Consider the following 18,363-nt stretch of genomic DNA (forward strand, 5'->3'; position numbering starts at 1 on the left):
GTGACATCCAACATAAGAAAAAAGTAAACCTATTCATCTCCAAGGTGGATAATATTAAAAAGATTACAGAGGCTTAGAAGTGTGTTTGGATTCAGCAGGGCAGTGAAGGGGGGAAAAGGGCTAATGATCTTTTGAGCTGTCTGGTCAAAGACAGCGCTTCATAAAACAAGGATGCTTTCTGGTGATACGGTACAAGAATGTCTGTACACAGTATGAAGCATCTTAAAATGTGAATAAATTGGATGAAGTTCCCAAAACAATAGATATGCTCAAGTGAATGGGAGGAGTGAGGGGCAGCAAGGCCTTTGATTTACACAGCATGATTGCTTCAAGGCATGCACAGCCCTTCCCCAGAGCTGGGATGGATTTCCCTCCCAGCACCTGCAGGAGATGTTGAACTGACATCACAGAAAATTGTCAGCAGAGAAGAGAGACTGATTGCTGGGCTGCAGGAAGGAGCTGGAGAAGGGAGTTAGATTCTTTACACCTTGTTCATCATGTCACTCACTCCCTTCTTCAAAGACCTTCGATGACTTCTTATTACTCAAAGGATTAAAGTCAGCCCCAGCTGGCATTTCAGGCTTTCTATAATCTGTCCCTTATGCTGGTATCACAGAACATTTTCATGCCTATTATCTCATTTGATTTTTGTGGTGCCCCTCATGCAAGTCAGAGGAGGAGGTGGTCCCAGTTGACAGGTGAATATGCTCAGGGGTAGCTGGCTAAGAGAGCGGCTAGAGGTCACACAGCTGTAAGGGGCTGAGTCACGACGGGAACTCCTGTCTCCTGCACCACATGACATGATCATGAATCTTTTCCTCTAAGTTAGACTTGCTCCCCAAAAGCCCTAAGCTTGTCTACCTCATCCTGGCTTTTGGCCCATGGAATGCCTCCCCCTTCTCCAGTGGAATGCTGCCTTTTAAATTCAACTTCACTGTCTCTGCTAGCAAACCATTCCTAAGCTCCAGTATTTAGTGCTCTCTTCTGCTCCTCTGAATTCACACACTTTTTGTTGAGACCATTCCTTTTTTTTTTGAGAGGGCATCTCTCATATTTATTGATCAAATGGTTGTTAACAACAATAAAATTCTGTATAGGGGACTCAATGCACAGTCATTAATCAACCCCAAGCCTGTATCTCAACAATCTCTAATCTTCTGAAGCATAACAAACAAGTTCTTATATGGTGAACAAGGTCTTACATAGTGAATAAGTTCTTACATGGTGAACAGTGCAAGGGCAGTCATATCACAGAAACTTTCAGTTTTGATCACGCATCATGAACTATAAACAATCAAGTCAGATATGATTATTTGTTTGATTTTTATACTTGATTTATATGTGAGTCCCATATTTCTCCCTTATTATTATTATTATTTTTTTAAATAAAATGCTGAAGTGGTAGGTAGATGCAAGATAAAGGTAGAAAACATAATTTAGTGCTGTAAGAGGGCAAATGTAGATGATCAGGTCTGTGCCTATAGACTAAGTATTAATCCAAGCTAGACAAGGGCAACAAAACATCCACGGATGCAGAAGATTTCTCTCAAAACAGGGGGGTGAGGTTCTAAGCCTCCCCTCTGTTGGTCCCCAATTTCTCTCCTGATGGCCCCCCTGCGACTGTGCCTTGAGACCATTCCTTTTTCTCAGAATCCTACCATACTTTGTGGCACCTCCTGCCTTATTGGATTGTACAGTGGTTCTTGACTCTTCTTTAACTTTGCACATGTGCGTGCCCCAGGTCTTCAAAGGAACTGCAGGCTCTTTGAGGGAACATCTACGTAGCATGTATTTCTTTTCTCCCCCATGACACTGCATAATGCATAAGGAAGACTGGGACCCAACAAATATTTGCTCAACAAACAAATGATTTCATTCTCATACTATCTCTGAATATGATTAAGAGAAATGAGATGAACTTAGAAAAGAAAGACCAGGTTGAATATCACAAATGCATTTTTAATAGCAAATTCTTTTGTATTAAATCAAAGTTCTGTAAGGAAAGCAAGTGATGTTCCATGTGTAGCCAAAGCCCAGGGTTAGAGGGGCTGAGTGACCTTAAACTGGGCATAACATAAACTAGCCCAGAGGAAATTAAGACCTGGAATATAACTGATAAGACAACCCATTTGTATCTTTTACGTCTTTAGGTCAGCAACTCACAGGCAGGTGACATGACAGGAAGCATGAGAAAGAGTTTCCCCAAATGCTGGCCTTGCTGAATCCCTACCTTCCTGAGGCCATGCTGTCATCCTGGCTGGCGCCAAGCGATGCCGTTGCCTGAGGCAAACCTTCCTTGGAGCTCCGCCAAGGTCTTCTCATCTCTCTTCAGTTGTGGGATTAAGAACTAATGTTGTCGCCTTTGGAAACCCGGATAAGGGAGGAAAACAGTTCATGAGGAGGTTTTGCTTCACAGGTTTGGCGCTGGCTACAATGTGGGCCTGACTAAGCCTTCATGACGCCCCCTTCTGCCACCATCACTCATAGGCAGGGCTTCTCCCCCATGTCTCTGTGTGTGTATTTCCTGCCCTGTTACACCGACCCTCACACCACCGCCCCTCCGCATCCCCAGGACTAGTGCATGAAATGGTTCAGGGTTCATCTTGCCTCCATACTGACCACACCTGTGATCAGCACTCTTGGGCTTCAGAGCCCCAGCCAGCTGGGCAGGGAGGACTGTTTGGTCTAAGCCATATTTCCCCTGTTTCTGGATGAGTACATTGACCAAGTTAAAACTAAATGCAAGGTTATACATATTTACATTGATAACTTCCTCCCAATTTACTGGGTCCTTCTATCACAGAAAGTGATTATATTAATCTGAGTGCTACCTGGGAAGTTGAATATTTATGTGGTTTCTATTACTTCTGCAAAAGCCTTTCAATTATATTCTACACACATATTTCTTCACTTAAGAGTAAAACAGAGATGTGTAAAGTGAGCAGCATGTTTACAGTAGATCCCTATGGCTTGCTATCAAATTAGTGGCAAATCAGTATTATAGTAAACAGAGGTCAAAGATCAAACCCACAATTTCATATAAAATTCAAAACACGAGACACAAAATACAAAATAGAAGGCTTGTGCCACGAGACCATCAACTACTCTTAAAAAATAATCAAAACCAGGAAAAGATGAGAGGAAACAAAATTAAAACATGATTTTAGTCCAGGATCTGATGCAAAAGCCAGACCTTACAGAGATTTTTTAAAAACCATGACAATTGACTACATGTCACTCATTTTAAATGGAAACACACATCAAAAGGTGGCAAGAACCAAAACTTAGCAACTCCCGGATTCTATTCATGGACTTGACACTGAGTTTGGATGAGTCAAAATCTGTCTTCTTTTCTTACTCTGAAAAACAGGGTGGAAACTTTTCTTTTACTTCTCTTGATGGACAACTCTGGAGACAGTCAAGCAAATGAGGCAGTGGTAATTCTCTCCTAGATTTGATTAAATGTATTTCTGAAAGGTCAAAGGATTTAGTAGCATGAAACTGTACATGCCACACCCCATTTTTACTGTGGGTAGCTCTCTGCTTTTGGCTTCTAAGCAGGACGCTAAAAGAATCATATTTATTCCATGTTATAGTGTTCCTTTAAAATCAAATAATCCCATAAAATTGCTTACCATTTAGGCCTCGTTATTAAAATTGGAGTCCTAGATTAATCAACAGTTCATACCTATCATTATTAATCTAGGGTTAATCAACCTTGAGTTAAAACGTAATTTTACTAAAGGCTTAAATGAATAAACCAGGCTAGATCATAAATAGTATAGGGGGGAGCAACAAAGCCTTTTAAAATAAAGTTTTAAAAAGCTCCCAAGGAATTCTGAATATTTAATAACAACTCAGTCAACCATTTTAATTACAACCCTGCTTATTAATTCATAAGCATTTGCTTAATCAATGCCACCAGATGTCAGTATATCCTGTATGATTACCACTGAGTTCTCGAGACCATCCAGAGTTTTCATTCCAGTTAATGAAAATGATGTAGTGGCCAAATAATTAAGGCTCTCTAGAGGATTATAAATCCTGTTCCTCAACATTGGTTATGTTATGGTAGAGGCCCCTCAGTTTAGAGGCAAATTCCCAAGTTCCCAATAAATCTCAGTACTGAGGATCTTAAAGGTAGGAATGCCATACTCTAGTGATGTGTGGTCACAGAGCTGAAGTAGTATGCTGAAGAACAGAAACTTGAGCACAGCTTCAGCCAGTCCAGCTCTAGACCTCTACTTCTGTATTTTTCCTAGCCTTTTGACCTGACTTTTCCATTAAGGAAATGTCTTATTGCCTTTTGGTGTTTAAACCAAAGGAGATCTCAGCAAGACAAGGAGAATTTTCATTTATGTAGACGATAACTTTTACTGTAAGTATGTGCTAGGACTTTCACCTGTGTTATCTTACTGAAATGGCAAGTTGAGGAAGAAAGTGTGACATGCCCTGTAAGCTTAACATGTGTCTCTTTTTGATGGCATGAAGGACCTAAACTAAGTTCTCAAGCCATTCAGAGTTTTCATGTCAGCTAACAAAGCGATGTCATGGTCAAAAAATTAAGACCATGTTAAACCAACAAAATTCTGCACTTTTAGATTATTATTAAACAACAACTGGCCCATTTGCTTGCAGGATAAATCTGGGAGGCTTTTTAAGAAGTAATGAGGATAAAATTTTAAAAGCTGTTTAACAGTATGTTGTTGTGAAATAAATGTGTATTTTGATAACTATAAATTATAGAAATGTTTGGGGTCCTTGACACTTCGCTGTTTTCATAAAAAAATGGATTTTCTGTAGACAAGGTCCCTGTTGGAACTTCACATTATAAAGTCTCACCATGGAATTATCCTGGGCATGGACCCTGGGAACAGCTTTGTGAGGCAGCCCCAGGCTTCCAGCTGCACACTGAAGAATATGCACTTTATCTTAGGAATAAAAGAATACTTCTTTATCCTGGAGGTTGATATTGCTGTAGATGTTACCCTTGAAAAGAAATCCTTTGAAATATTAATGTTTAGTGTGAGAAAAATTGTTATAGTCTTGGTCGGTATGGATAGGAGGAAGAAAATTTCTTGGGCTCTTCTTAAACAAACATTGACATACCAACAATTGTGTGTGTGAAAAGATAGCTCTGAATTTTTTTACACTTATCTGACTTTAAAATGTTTGTGAAATTCACTATAAACAGAGGTCCTGCTCCCCACAAATGCACATGTACACATATTTTTCTTTGGTGCCTAGAAATTGCTAAACCAAATAGTTAAGGACTCCCTATTTTGACAATGTCAAAAAGGGAATTTGAACTTGGTATATATATATACATATACATGTATGTTTTATGAAACAGACCACCAAAATCATTGCATTTGAATATCAGTACTCATGTACCATCATATAGCCTTAGAAATCAGGAAATTTTAACATCAGTCAGACAAATCTTACATGTCCTTGAATATTTTCCTATAAAAATACATTCTACAAACTCAGTGACGACTATTGATTGAATCAAACATCGTGACAGCTGCACAAATGCTGGTGTTCATACAGTGATAGTGTCACTGACTGCTCTGCCCAGCCCCAGTGTGCTCTGGCGGCACGGACACACAGAGAGGTAACGAGCTTAGGGTCTCAGGTAAGAATTGGCATATGAATCCCACCCATTCCTCAGGCCCCTGGGCATTTGCTCTACTTAAGTCTTAATAATAATAGTTTTGTTGCAAACTATTTTACTCACCTAAAACCAGTCTCTAGGCATTAACTGATCTTAACTAATCCTCCTAAACAATGATCAGACAGGTAAAATGGCAGCTATAATTAATCTTTTTAAGTTGGAAAAAGAAACCAAGGGGAAGTAGAAGGCATTTGATGCACACCATTTCATTTATTCTTCATAAAAACATTTGACAGGTTTACCCTCTCCATTTGCTCAACCAGGAAACTGGCTCAGAGAAGTTAATTAACATGCCCAAGGTCACTATCTATTTAAATAGCAGAGTCCGGATTTAAACACAGATCTGCCTGATTCCAGAAATATGGCTCTGTCCAGTCCAAGATATTTTCATTTACATTACTAATCCAAAATTAAATGATGAAGGATAATTGAATTAGACACAAAACTTAGTACCAATGCACTGGATTATGTTTGAATAAAATCCTCACAATACTGTCCAACAGTACAACTCCCCTGACCCAGAGGATCCTAAATTTTTTTTTCTCTCTTTTATTGCTGGTCCTGATTTATTCCACAGACTTCAGAATCTTCACTAAATTAAAAGTTTGCTTTCTCTTGGAACCTGTAAGCCCCCTGAGACAGTCAGTCCAGCAAGGAGTACCGTTCAAATGTGGTTCTCAGCACAGATAGGCACCATGGTGCCATTTGTGCTCATGAATTGGTTGAATGGCATGTGATGAAGGGACATGGACTCAGCACCCTCCTATTGGCTGGGTGCCCCAAAAGTCCTCTCCTTCCTTTGTAGCCCATTTCCCCTATTTCCACGAAAGAAGAGAAAGAGACAGAAGAAAAACAAGAGGGCATATACCCTGATAATTTTGTTATCAAGATATGTGAGGTTGATATTGTATCTATCGACAAGTCTAGCTTCAAAAAGCTGATAATGTTTTAAAATTCAGTCTTGTTTCTTCAACATGGGTCTCAGTAAACTGCGGTGGTAGCATGTTCTCACACAGACCTTGATCCAGAGGGAGCAACCGGAAATAAACTTCTTTCCTAACCACATAGTTCTGTTTGTTTTCAACTGGATGATTGAAGCAGTTTCTACTCTGGTGTGTTAGTGGTGATCCCCAGTGCTATGGAAAAGAAATAAGATCCTTCGTGGGGTTAGATCCAGGCCAGCCCTGAGAAGCCCACAGAGCATTGGGCCAGGGAGTCTGCGAAGAACACCAGCGCGCACCGAGTGGACACCGGCCTCAGGGCCACCACTTCACTCGTGGGTGCGTGGAGGGACGGGGGAGGGAGGACGATAATGTCACAGGGTTGCACAAGTCATTACTTATTACTTTCCACTGGGGAAGTTCATGGGGTTTAAGATGCCGTCTTGGTCAGTGTTTACTCACTAATTGGTCCTGTGAGGGGTATTTAACGCTTCATCCAGCCATAACCTTGAAAGTCACCTCATAAAAATTCCAGCTGTTCTGACACAATGGAAGAGAAGCTCTCATTGTTTTGTGTTTGCATAGTCTGTGCGGGAGATGAGGCCGTTTTCTGGCTCATCCCTTTTTGGGTCCTTAGGTTGTTAGTGACCCGAAGCCTGGGTCGCGGTCCTTGACTTCACAGCAAGGGGGCCCAGACTTCACAGCAAGGGGGCCCTTCCCAGGCTGGCTGCACAGCTGCTGTCCGAGGTGGCCCTGAGCAGGGCCAGAGGCTTCAAAGCCTGGACGTCTTCTGCTTTGGATTGATTTTTGGGTAAAAACACTTCTATGTTCAGGTAAAGGGAAAAAAACGAAGTGACGTTTCATTGACCCAAAATGGGCAAGCTCTGAAACCACGGTGGTACAAAAAGAATCTAGACCAGAAAGAAATTACTGAGTTTTGCAAAGATTTGCATTGACAATATACCCTATGCATTAAAAAAATTAGGATACTCAATTTTAGGAGTTTGAGGAGTTTAAAACCTATCAAAGCATTCTCACCATATACCTGTTTTTCTTAATCTAATCATAATATTTCAAAATAAATTGGCTGACTTGCTTACCTCCCACTGCTCTGATACAATGAAAAAAGAGCCTCCTTCTCTCTTTTATTTTTGGGAAGTATTTTTATCAGTTTTTATTCAGCATGACCTTTTGACATGATTCCATCTCTGGCTCTCTATTGTCACAGTACTAGTTCATAATTTCAACATGAATAATAAAATAATAAAAATAATAGTGATAGCTAGTATTTATTATTGATTTGTATGGACCATTATTTTGCTGAGAATTTTTTATACATTATTTAATTTAATCCTCACAACAGTAAGTAAGCAAATAAGGTTAATAGCAAGTCCTTACTATGCGTGATGGTTAATTTTATGTGTCAACTTGACTAGGGCACAGGAGGCCCAGATATCCGATTAAATATCAGATGTGGGTGTGTCTCTGAGAATCCTTTCAGAAAAGATTAGCATGTGAACTGGTGGACGGAGTAAAGCAGATAGCCCTCCCCAGTGTGAGTGGGCCTCATGCAACCCACTGAGGGCCTGAGCACAACAAAAAGGTAGAGGAAAGTTGAATTTGCAAATGCCAGTTGTTTCTTTCTAGTCTAGATTCTTTTTGTTCCATGGAGGTTTTAAATTCTTCAAACTCCTCAATTTTGAATCTGGACCAGTTCATCTCGCCTCTGTGCTCAGTCCAGTCTACACCTTTTGCACACCTGTCCCCTCTCCTTGGCAACCCAAATGCTAGTGTGGATTCTCTCCCACTCTAGGGTCTACCTTCCACTCATTTATGACGCCACTTCTGTCTGCTTGGAAGATCCTCCTCAATAGGAGCGTTTTCTGATTGCCATTTCTGGGAGGTCTTCAATCCTCATTAATTAATCTGGTTTTCTCTGACAGCTCAGTTTCCTTAAGTTTCTTTAACTTCCTTCTCTTCATTCTCGTGTTCACGGTCCACCCTTCCAGACCTTCTGCAGTGGTCCCTCAAGTCTCTCAGTCTCTTTCCCCCTCAGTTCACTTCAACAAGCATTTGTAGAGGGGCCACCATTTGTTAGGCACTGGATATAAATGAAGATAAATGACGGCTAGTGCTTGCTTTCAACAAAGACACCCAAGACACACAGAAAAATATAAATACATCACAGAGTAGTTATATGATAATTTGTACAGTTTAGTACTTGTACAGGAAGTTTGTACAGAGAGTAAAACAGAGAGAAGAAGAGCCAATCAAGAGAGCATTAAAAAGTGTGGAAAGGCTGGAGGCAATGGGGGCTCAGATCTACTAGGAACCCTCTGAGACATGGTATAAAGCCCCCTTGGGAATCGTTCCACCGTAAAATAAGGAAGCGGGGGTGTTTATCAGTGAATTCCTGTCCCTCAGTGGATAAGGGTTGTTTCTGGGGCATTAACTCCTGGACACTTTTGCCTATTCTGTGTGGGGATGACATACTCCTGTGGTCAGAGAAGCCGCTCAAGTCAACACAGATGCTTGAGAAGCAAAGCCATCAATGTGTACCATAATCGTCCACCAAATCTCCAGGTGGCTTCTGGGTAGTCCCAGAATTTATGAAGGAGGCACTGACAGTATTCGCTACATAGACTCAGAAATATGTGTGGGGAGGAGCATATCGCAGATCAGGAAAATCTCCGTGGAGGTGCTGTCTTAGCCAGGTTTTGGAGGTGAAAAGTTCTCCATATGGATAAGTAGGGAAAGCGTTTCAGACCAAGAAGAAATGGGTGAGGGCTTTGGAGATGTGAATTAGCATGCTAATGTGGGCTATCCCGGTACAGATAGAGTGATGGTGGTGGTGGGGAAACAACGGGCACGTTCAGACTGGAGAGATTTGATAAGCATTTTCATTACATCTTTTCAGTAAGAGACAAAAATCCACAACAAAACAACAAAAGATTTTGTCAGCATTGGCCAGATTGTAGGGATAGTTGGGTGGACAAGCAAGGAGTCCAACCATAGATCTAACATACCCTCCAGATTTATGGAACATATTCTGAGCCCTTTTAAGCCATTTTAGCTTCTGGCAACTAGTTTTCCTTTGGTTTGTTTACTCACTTTGATGGAGGGAGAGATTTCCTTTTCCTGAACTTCTCAATTTTACTCTAGTCATTAGCAAAGTCATGTAGAATAAAAATCTCAAGGAAAATGTGGCATTTTCATCTCTTATGAGGAAGTGTAATTTGGGGCTCAAGGAGAACTGAGCCTCTGTTATTGACAGAAGAAATCTGACCCTCACAGGGGAAAATAGAACAATATGGATTGCGATATTCTTACTTCAAACATTTACCAGTGTGTCTAAATAAGTATCCCAGAAATATCTACCATGAGGACAGCACAATTAACAAATTATGATGATCATATTCCACCTATGCATTTCATCTCTGTTTCAGGTGTTTGGCTCTCTGAGTAGTTCACATAAGCCAGGCCTTTGCTGTGCTCTGTGAGCTACCACTAAGCCTTAGCAGCAGTCTTTGATGATATTCTTTCTCCATCATATTGTGCTTTACTTCATGAGCAAAGAAAAAAGAAAAATGCCAACAACATAAACAAAGGGGATTTTGGGGGTTGTTCTTGTTTATTTAATTTCCTTTAAAAATAAAAAAGGCAGCTGGGGCGGGGAAGGGAAAGGAGGGTGAGAGAATTTAAAAGCTAATTATAGTATAAAAATCATCCATGAGCTCTGTTCCTGCCTCTGTCAGAGTGCCAGCTTTGTCCTTATACATGAGTCAGAGCTACCCAGGGGTCAAGCTTATGACTACCAAGAATCATTATGGAGTTGGTTGTTTTGTGGAATTCTGGAATCTACTTAGTGTCAATCCCACCCCCCAATGTAGGGTGGATAATTCTTTGCTGTAGGAGTCTGTCCTCGCACTGTAGGTTGTTGGGCACATCCCTGACCTCCACGTGACAGATAAACGCCAGATGACCTCTCTCCCAAGAAGTGATAACTAAAAATGTCTCCAGACGTTGCCAGGTGTTGCCTGGTGTGTTGGCCCTATTTGAGAGCCACCCACACAGAGCCACATAATCACTGCCATGGAACACATTTATTCCAAGAGATCTCTCTAAGTGGGTCGTTCCAATTTTTTTTTCAAAAGAAGAAAAGAAATGGGTTTTCACCTTTTGCCCCTTTAGCCTGCATTTGCTTTTCTAACTTCTAGAGTCTTTTTATTGCCTGAAAATACAGATTTCCATATGACACTGGGTCTTTGTTTGATTTTCTCTGTCCTCTCAGTCAGACCATGGCTGCCAAACAAAAGCCAGAACCCTGTGGCTTGGGAACCTTAGGCAAGCTGATAATCAAACATTTTCAGACACTAAAAGAAAAAAGAGAATTTTTCGGATGCCCTTTTTATCTAAAATATTCTGCTATAAATGATGTTATTTTTAATTTCCAGAAAAATCATCAAGGTTATAATTTTAAAGGCAGGGGCTATTTTTGTTTCTCAGAGTATAATTGTCCACAATGCTTGGCACAGAGTAGATGCTCAATAAACGTGTAATAGTTAACTATTTGTTAAGATTGATCAACTAGTAGTTAGACTTCCAGTAGCCTCAGTTTTAGGGAACCCAGAAATAAGCAAAGAGATCTCTAGGTAGGTATCTTTACTTGAGTGGATTACCAGTGAAGAAATAAGTATCAGAAAAATCTACATACTCCTCTCAGTTTAGATCTGTTCAGTAAACATTTATTCAATTGCCGGTATAGTGGTGCTGGAACCCAGAAGTGAAAAAGATGCAGTCCTTACTTTTGAGGCACTTAAAATCACTTAAAGGCACATCAGTAGATAATTCAGTGCAATGTGGTATATTCTAAGATAAAGGCTTCACCAGTACAGTGGGAGTCCAGTAGAGGGGCTTTGCTAGGAGATAAGAGGAGGTCAGAAGGTGTGATACCTGAGCTCAGTGTCAAGCGAAGTTGGTCACGTGAAGGGAGGTGGTCAGTGAAGGGGTGGGTGGTGGTGAGGGTTGTCCAGGCAGAGGAATAGCACAAACAAACCTACACAAACAAGTACTGGCAGGATATGGGAGGGGATCACGTATGAGCTGATGTTGTTGGGACTGGGAATGATGGGAGGTGAGTCCAGAGAGATGGAGAATCCACGTCATGGAGGGCCTAGCACCCCTACCAAGGGGTGGGGCCCTCTTCTGCATGGGAAGGGCACTGTAGCACTTTTCAGCAAAGGGTGAGGCAGCCTGATTTGTGTCTTGCTGCAGCATGAAGCATGGACTTAAAGAGCAGGGACCAGATGAGGGACTAACCTGATACTCAAGGGAAGAGGTGCTCTAGGTAATGGAATGAAAATAGGTAGAGTCAAGAAATGGAACAGGATGAACCCAGAATAGACGAACTATAAGTGGAAACCCCCTGAGCAAGAGAAAGCCCATGGGAGATTAGGTGCCCTTTGAGAGATGTGCCTGCTCTGGTGAGCTGTGAAAGTACTCTCACCCTGTGCTACTCTCCCTCAGATTTTAGGTAGAAAAGATAAGTTGTCTTGCCAATATTCCTGACAGAGGATTTTGTCTTTTTTAAAGTTCTCAGACTCATCAAATAATTAAAATTGGTTACCAAAGAGGGAGCAGCTGGTTTCCCTAAAGGGTAGTGCTGACGGAATAGGAAGGAAAAGAGACTCAGGTTTTGAAAGGAATGGAGGCCTGGGTTTCCTAGGCTCAGTGCCTCCAGGACAGCAGAGGTTCGGGGGAGGGGAATGGCTTGAGTTGGCAAGTTACATGTTTGATGTGGTTAGTATCAGCACACTTGTGAGTATTCATGGAGCTCAGGGCAGGGCTAAGATCTGGAGTGCAGGTGAAGGAACTTGGCATTGAGAAGTCAAGAACACAAAAGGCTAGAAGTATGTTGGACAGGCCATGCACAAAACCACTGAAACACCCTCATATAAAGCAGAGATTTGGTCCATGCCTAAGATTTGTGTGGCTTTGGCAAGAGTACACATGGAAGTCCCCCCTTCTCTTCCTAACCCCAGCCCTGTTCCAGTCCAAGTTTCAGGGTGGGAGGCTGAGTCTCATGTCCATTTGACCTGTACCTGCATATCCCAGCTCCACCCACACCCCTCCAACCAGCAGCCACTCTGTACACACCAGCAGCACCGTCCACCCTCTAGGGGACAAATGCATGGAAGAGGCCCTGGTGGGCTTAGGACCATTTAGGCAGGGACTCCTAGGGTCCTACGTACCGAGAACATGGTTTTGAGAGAGGGGGCATAGAGTCTCTATGGACTCCTTCTTTGGCCCTTAGGGAAGGGACACGGCTGTAGGAGGCCAGAGCAGCGTCCACTAAGAGACAGGGTCTGTGCTGGGAACCCTGGTGGCTTGTGTCTAAGGGCAGTAATGGCAGGAATTGGGATGGAGAACAAGGCTGTGAGTCAGGGCCTTGGTCTCCGACTTACGTGTGTGTGTATTCCTGCATGTGTTTTGGGGAGGTGGGTGGCAGTCATGACAAATAGAGGGTGAAGAGGAAGAACCACCCTTGCTCCCACTCTGTTGCCTTAGGATCTACTGCAATGTATGGACACTGCTTTAACAGATTGATTTTCTCATTTTCCCTGGCAACGTTTGGTTCTTGCAGAATTCAAAGACGAGCAAGCAGAGTGGGAGATGTGGGGAGATGACCCACTGAGAGGTGGTAGCTGGCAGCAAAAAAGAGACAAAGAAGTCCCCAGATAAACACATTAGTTGGGGGTCATTTAGTGCCAGGGCAAACAGCCCTACATGCCTCAAAAGCTCCTTGGGACACAACACCATTACAACATGGAACAATGATGAATGTGTTTTTAGAAGTTTCCATTTTTGGGAAAAAGCATTTGCTTTCAGTTGTCTTAAAAAAAGCATTAATTTAGAGCTCCTCCTTCTCCAACAATTTGGGATAAATTGGGCATCGCTGCAGGTCCCATTTAATCTGAGGCTTTTCTGCTGCCTCTCGTCTGGTTCAGAATGGTTGGACTCCCTCCTCCTCCCCCCACCTGCCCCGGCACAGAGCTGAATGTCAGGGCGCATTTCCTGGTCAGGCAGAATAAAGTCGGCTCGACTTATCTAAGCCCGAAAATGAAGTGACAATTCTGCTGTTATGCTCTAATTCACAGCCGCATCATTAAATTGTTCATCATAGTCTCAGATGGGACTTTTAATTCTCTTACAACAGCTGGCAAATGGCAGGAACAGACACACCCACTCACTGGAGCTGCTTCGGCAGAAGCAGGGGGGAAGAATGAGGATAATGCATAACAGCAAAGAAGGTCCACTCACCCCCTCCTCCCAAGCTCTCAACCCTGAATCTTTCGGGTTTCCACTCTGGGGAGCTTGGTGCTACTTGCTGGGAGCTGGGTCATAGCATTGCTCCCAGGAGAGATGTAGATCTCTGGGAGAGCTCTCATGTGACCTCTAAGAGTTCATCTCATCTCAAGGGGCATTCCCACCACTTCTCTTCTCACAAGTCCTTTCCTTTTAAGGTTATCACTAAAAGTAGTTGTGAAGATGGTGGTGCTGCCTCATGCCGACTCAATGTTTAGCCTCTTTTCCTGAACAAAAAGGCATGGGTGAACCAGCCTGGAAAAACAGCCAGGGTTTTACTTCATATTTATAGTATAACTTTTATGGACAGTGGTTCTAAGTGGCAAAAAGCTGACATACAAACAAACTCCAGTAAGTTGAAGCCATCTTGTTTGTATGTGCATGTGCATTTTTTGCCTCTATCTCCCCAACACTCATCTGCAGAATCAGCAGCCCGGGCTCTGGGGTCAGTCATGAGTGGGTTGGTGAGATGCAGTGATGGTGGCGGTGGTGGTGCTAGGAGAAGAAGAAATGCTAACATGTTTACAGCCCTACTTTGTAGTGCCACTACTCAAAACAGTCAGACCATGTAATGTCCATGACTATAACCTGCTTTTAGATAGAGGAATCCAGGCTGGTATTATCTAACTTTCTCAAGGTTACAAAGGCAGGAGGTTGCAGAGCTAGGATTCTAACCCAACCCATGCTCTTACTCAGCATTGGGCAGCATCCCCTATGAGTACCTGGCACTTAAACACTGTGCACTTTGAGGTCCCTGCCTCACTCAGTTTTCCTAAGGTCCAGCTCCGATCTTTTCAGTTGATTCTGAAAACTAGGCTCTGCCTTGTTCCCTGTGAACAGTCTCCTTTTTGGACCTCATTTCTGGTCACAGCATTCTTATCCAATTCTCCAGCATGGAATGCCTGTCATACCCAGGACCTCCATTTCTCTAACACAAAATATTTGCCTTGGTCTTTCCAGAACTGCCGTGAGTCTCAACTACAAATGCCCTTCCACCGCCCATGATAGCTTTTAGATTTATAGACCTTCTTGTTGCTCCTGATGGACCATCCTGTTGCTGACTTGCCTGCTTATCTGCATCACACTGCCTTTCTCTGACCTTACTCTTCTATATTCTAGGACCACTTGTAAGCTTTTGACCATCTCTGGTCACACTTCGTAAACTTTTCCCATCTGTCCCCTAGTTTTAAACCACCCCAGGTGACACTGAAGCATTTTTAAAAGGACTAGAAGCAAACCTGAATTTTCCTGAAAGGACACCAGGGACCCTGAACCACACACTCTGCTTCTGCAAAAACCAGGGTCCTTCTCCCATCTTCCCTTAGAGGCCTGCTTTTTGGAAGCTCTGCCCACCCACTGGGTTGGCAATTAATGATATTTCCCATCCTCTTCTACTCTTTCTCACCACTACCACCAACCTCAGGTTCTCATTTGGCAGCTTTCTCAAATGTACTTTCCATTATTGATTAAATATATAAAGGAGGCGATCTTTATTCATTAGTAATTCTCTCCTGGAATTACTTGCCATAAAAGCATTCAGAGTAAGCAAAGAATAGAATTCCTGGGGTCCTGCCAGCTTCCCTCCTTGAGCTACAAGGGAAGACCAATCAGTGTGGAGCCGCAGGTCTCCCAGCCTTCGCAGAGCAGCCAGTAGGTGTGGTGACTCATTACAGCAGAGAACGATGGTGGAGAGAATTGTCTATGAACACCTGCAGGGTGGATGTCAGGGAAAGTTCTGGAGAAGACTGAGAGAGTTAGATGCTATGGAATACATGTGGGGTGAGAGAATTGGAGATGAGTGAAAAGTTGATTACACATTGTATGGCCTAGGATTAGAAATCGGATCCCTATCTTAAAGAGATGCAAGTAAAGAGTAGTGTGTTTTAAAAACTGCCATTAGTTTCTGAAGTGTATTTTCTTTGAATGTGATTTTGAAAAAATACTGGGCCATGTGGAATCCTAGAACCATAAAAAAAAATCCCATTTGAACACTGTTCCAGGCCACTGATGAAAACACAATTCTTTTGCAAATCATCTGACAAGTCCTTAAAAAGGCACTGTTTCCATCTGGGAATGAAATTTACCCTGATCCCCCCATGTTTTCCAGTGCCACAGACCTCCTCATCTGGAGATCCATCCCATTTTGCTCCTTGGCTCCCTGTGTCCTGGTTCAAACGAAACACGGATAGTTACCTATCTGAGAACCACCACAAAGTCAGGATTCCAAGAAAGCCCTTCAGGCCAGAAGGAGAAAGGGCAACAGTGTAGGCACACTCACTTTTCCCCTTGGCAAAGGGCTGGGTTTGTTTCCAAGAGGGGCCTAGACAAACTCGATCTCCCATGTTGGGAAAGCAACATGGCCAGAGTGGGAGAGCATGAATACAGGGTCTGGGATCCTTAGCAATTTCTCACCCAGTGATGCCAATCCCATCACATATATTAGTGAGATATGGAATAGCTGATATCCTGCATTGCATCTCCAGGTCAAAAAAGGATGCATACAATAGAAGATCTGTCAAATATTTTGAGATCCTTGGGAACACAGAATGTTAGAGCTGAGAATGTGAATATGGAGAGTTTTTATTTAAAACAAAATAAAACACTGCAAGTTACTAAGCCTGAAGTGGTTTGAGATCTATGTATACTGGCTCTAACAATACATGTCCAAACTACTGCAAGTCCTCTTGACTCTCATAATGCAAAAATGAGCTCATATTTATTAAGTAGAAGTAAATAAAAGAGCTCTCCCCATACCAACACCATTCCTTTACTCTCAGCACTTACACTGAAGGCACTGGATAACCAACTGATGTTTTTCTCCATTTCTTCTTAGTAGGAATCCTATTTCTTGCCACCTTTTCCTGGTTTTGTTCTGTCTAGGGCTTTGCCAATGAGGAAGAAGCTTTTCCACAATACTGGACACCAGACACAGAATTTTTGGCAGATAACAGTGGTGGCAACATAGTTTGCAATCCATCTGAATCACCTCATAAAACCTGACAGTGCAACTATATAGCAAAACTCATGGATAACACTTAGCAAAACTAGGTGATGAGGTGTCCCCACCAACCCCAAAATACAAGTGGATGGAGATAAACCACCCGTAGCCACAAAACCTGCACAGCAGGATCTGTACAGGAGGAAGAAGAAATAGCTAGGCAGGATTTGACGAACCTGAGAACAAACAGCCAACAGGTATACACTGGAAAGCAGTGGGCAAGCTTGAGAAGGGCAGCTGAAACTGGGCAAGCATTGATTTTTTTCAACACCAAGTGAATAAATGGGGCCTGTGGTAAGAATGACTGGAGAGGCTAGATCTTTCTAGCCCTTGGAATTCTCAAAACTAACTCAGAGCTCCCCTTTAGAGCAGAGCCACACAGTTAGGAGAAACGTATGGGAATGGAATCAAAATGGATACATAGACATAGACCAGAGAATAGGATGAAAGAAAAAGTCCAATACAACGTGAAGGGAAAGAACAGAGCCTGCAAGTGTCAGAAAACAAGCTCGTGTATTTATTAACACTACGGACAATAACTGAAGGGGAGCTGTGAGCAGTTAGAAAAGCTTTCCTGAGTCTCATTTCCTGCCTCATTCTTAAGGCTCAGGAAACTAACGTCACAGAAAAATAAGCAACAGTCAAAGCTGATACAAAATTACTATTTACAAACAGAAGACAATGAGACTAATAAGCCTGCAAATAATAAAAACACCAGAAAGAGGTGTCTACAAAACAGAACAAAATTATAACGTATTACTTCAAAATGAACCAAAAGACATTAAGGAAATAATTTAAGACTTGAAAGAACTACAAAAGTCAGAAATAGGAAAAAGTCAGAAATGAGCTGACAGAACTTGGGAAAGATGTAAAAACAAAAGGAAGAAATTATTTTAGCAACAAAGACTAAACTATAAGGAACAATGAGAACAAAAAACACAACAGATAATTCCCCTAAAAGAGAAGTGAAAAGGGAAAAATTTTTAAATAAAAAAATGAAGAATGAGATAAAAAGAATTTGAGAAAAAAAGAGTAAGTATTGAAGATAGGCAAAGAAAACCCAACATACTGATAACAGAAATTCCTGAAGATGAAAATTATGTTGAAAAACTGTATCACTCCCCTGCTTCAGGCCAAGATGGAATAACAGGGACTGGATTTAGTCTCCAATGTGAAACAACACGAAATACTAGACAAAACATATGAACAATAGTTTGAAGACACTGGACATCAGGCAATGCAGGACAGTGATGCCTGAGACGGAGGAAACCACTGAGGTGAGCCCGGTGATTTCCCCAACTCGCTGCCCTGTGAGACTTCCCAGGCTGTGGTGCCAGGGGGGTGGAACCCAGAAGGGGCCTGGCAGATTCTTTAAGTTGAGG

General features: G+C 42.2%; 1 long non-coding RNA gene across 1 annotated transcript in view; it reads right to left on the minus strand.

Annotated features, from left to right (window-relative positions):
* Window positions 1-397: 397 nt before the first annotated feature.
* Window positions 398-18,363, minus strand: part of LOC140847966 (uncharacterized) — a 39,846-nt gene continuing 21,880 nt past the window's right edge. Inside the window, exon 3 of the long non-coding RNA XR_012128331.1 lies at window positions 398-2,360. This is a non-coding gene — a long non-coding RNA (uncharacterized lncRNA). The remainder of the gene's footprint in view (window positions 2,361-18,363) is intronic.

The sequence above is a fragment of the Manis javanica genome, chromosome 2 (assembly GCF_040802235.1).
Source record: "Manis javanica isolate MJ-LG chromosome 2, MJ_LKY, whole genome shotgun sequence".
In the NCBI taxonomy this organism is placed as follows: domain Eukaryota; kingdom Metazoa; phylum Chordata; class Mammalia; order Pholidota; family Manidae; genus Manis; species Manis javanica.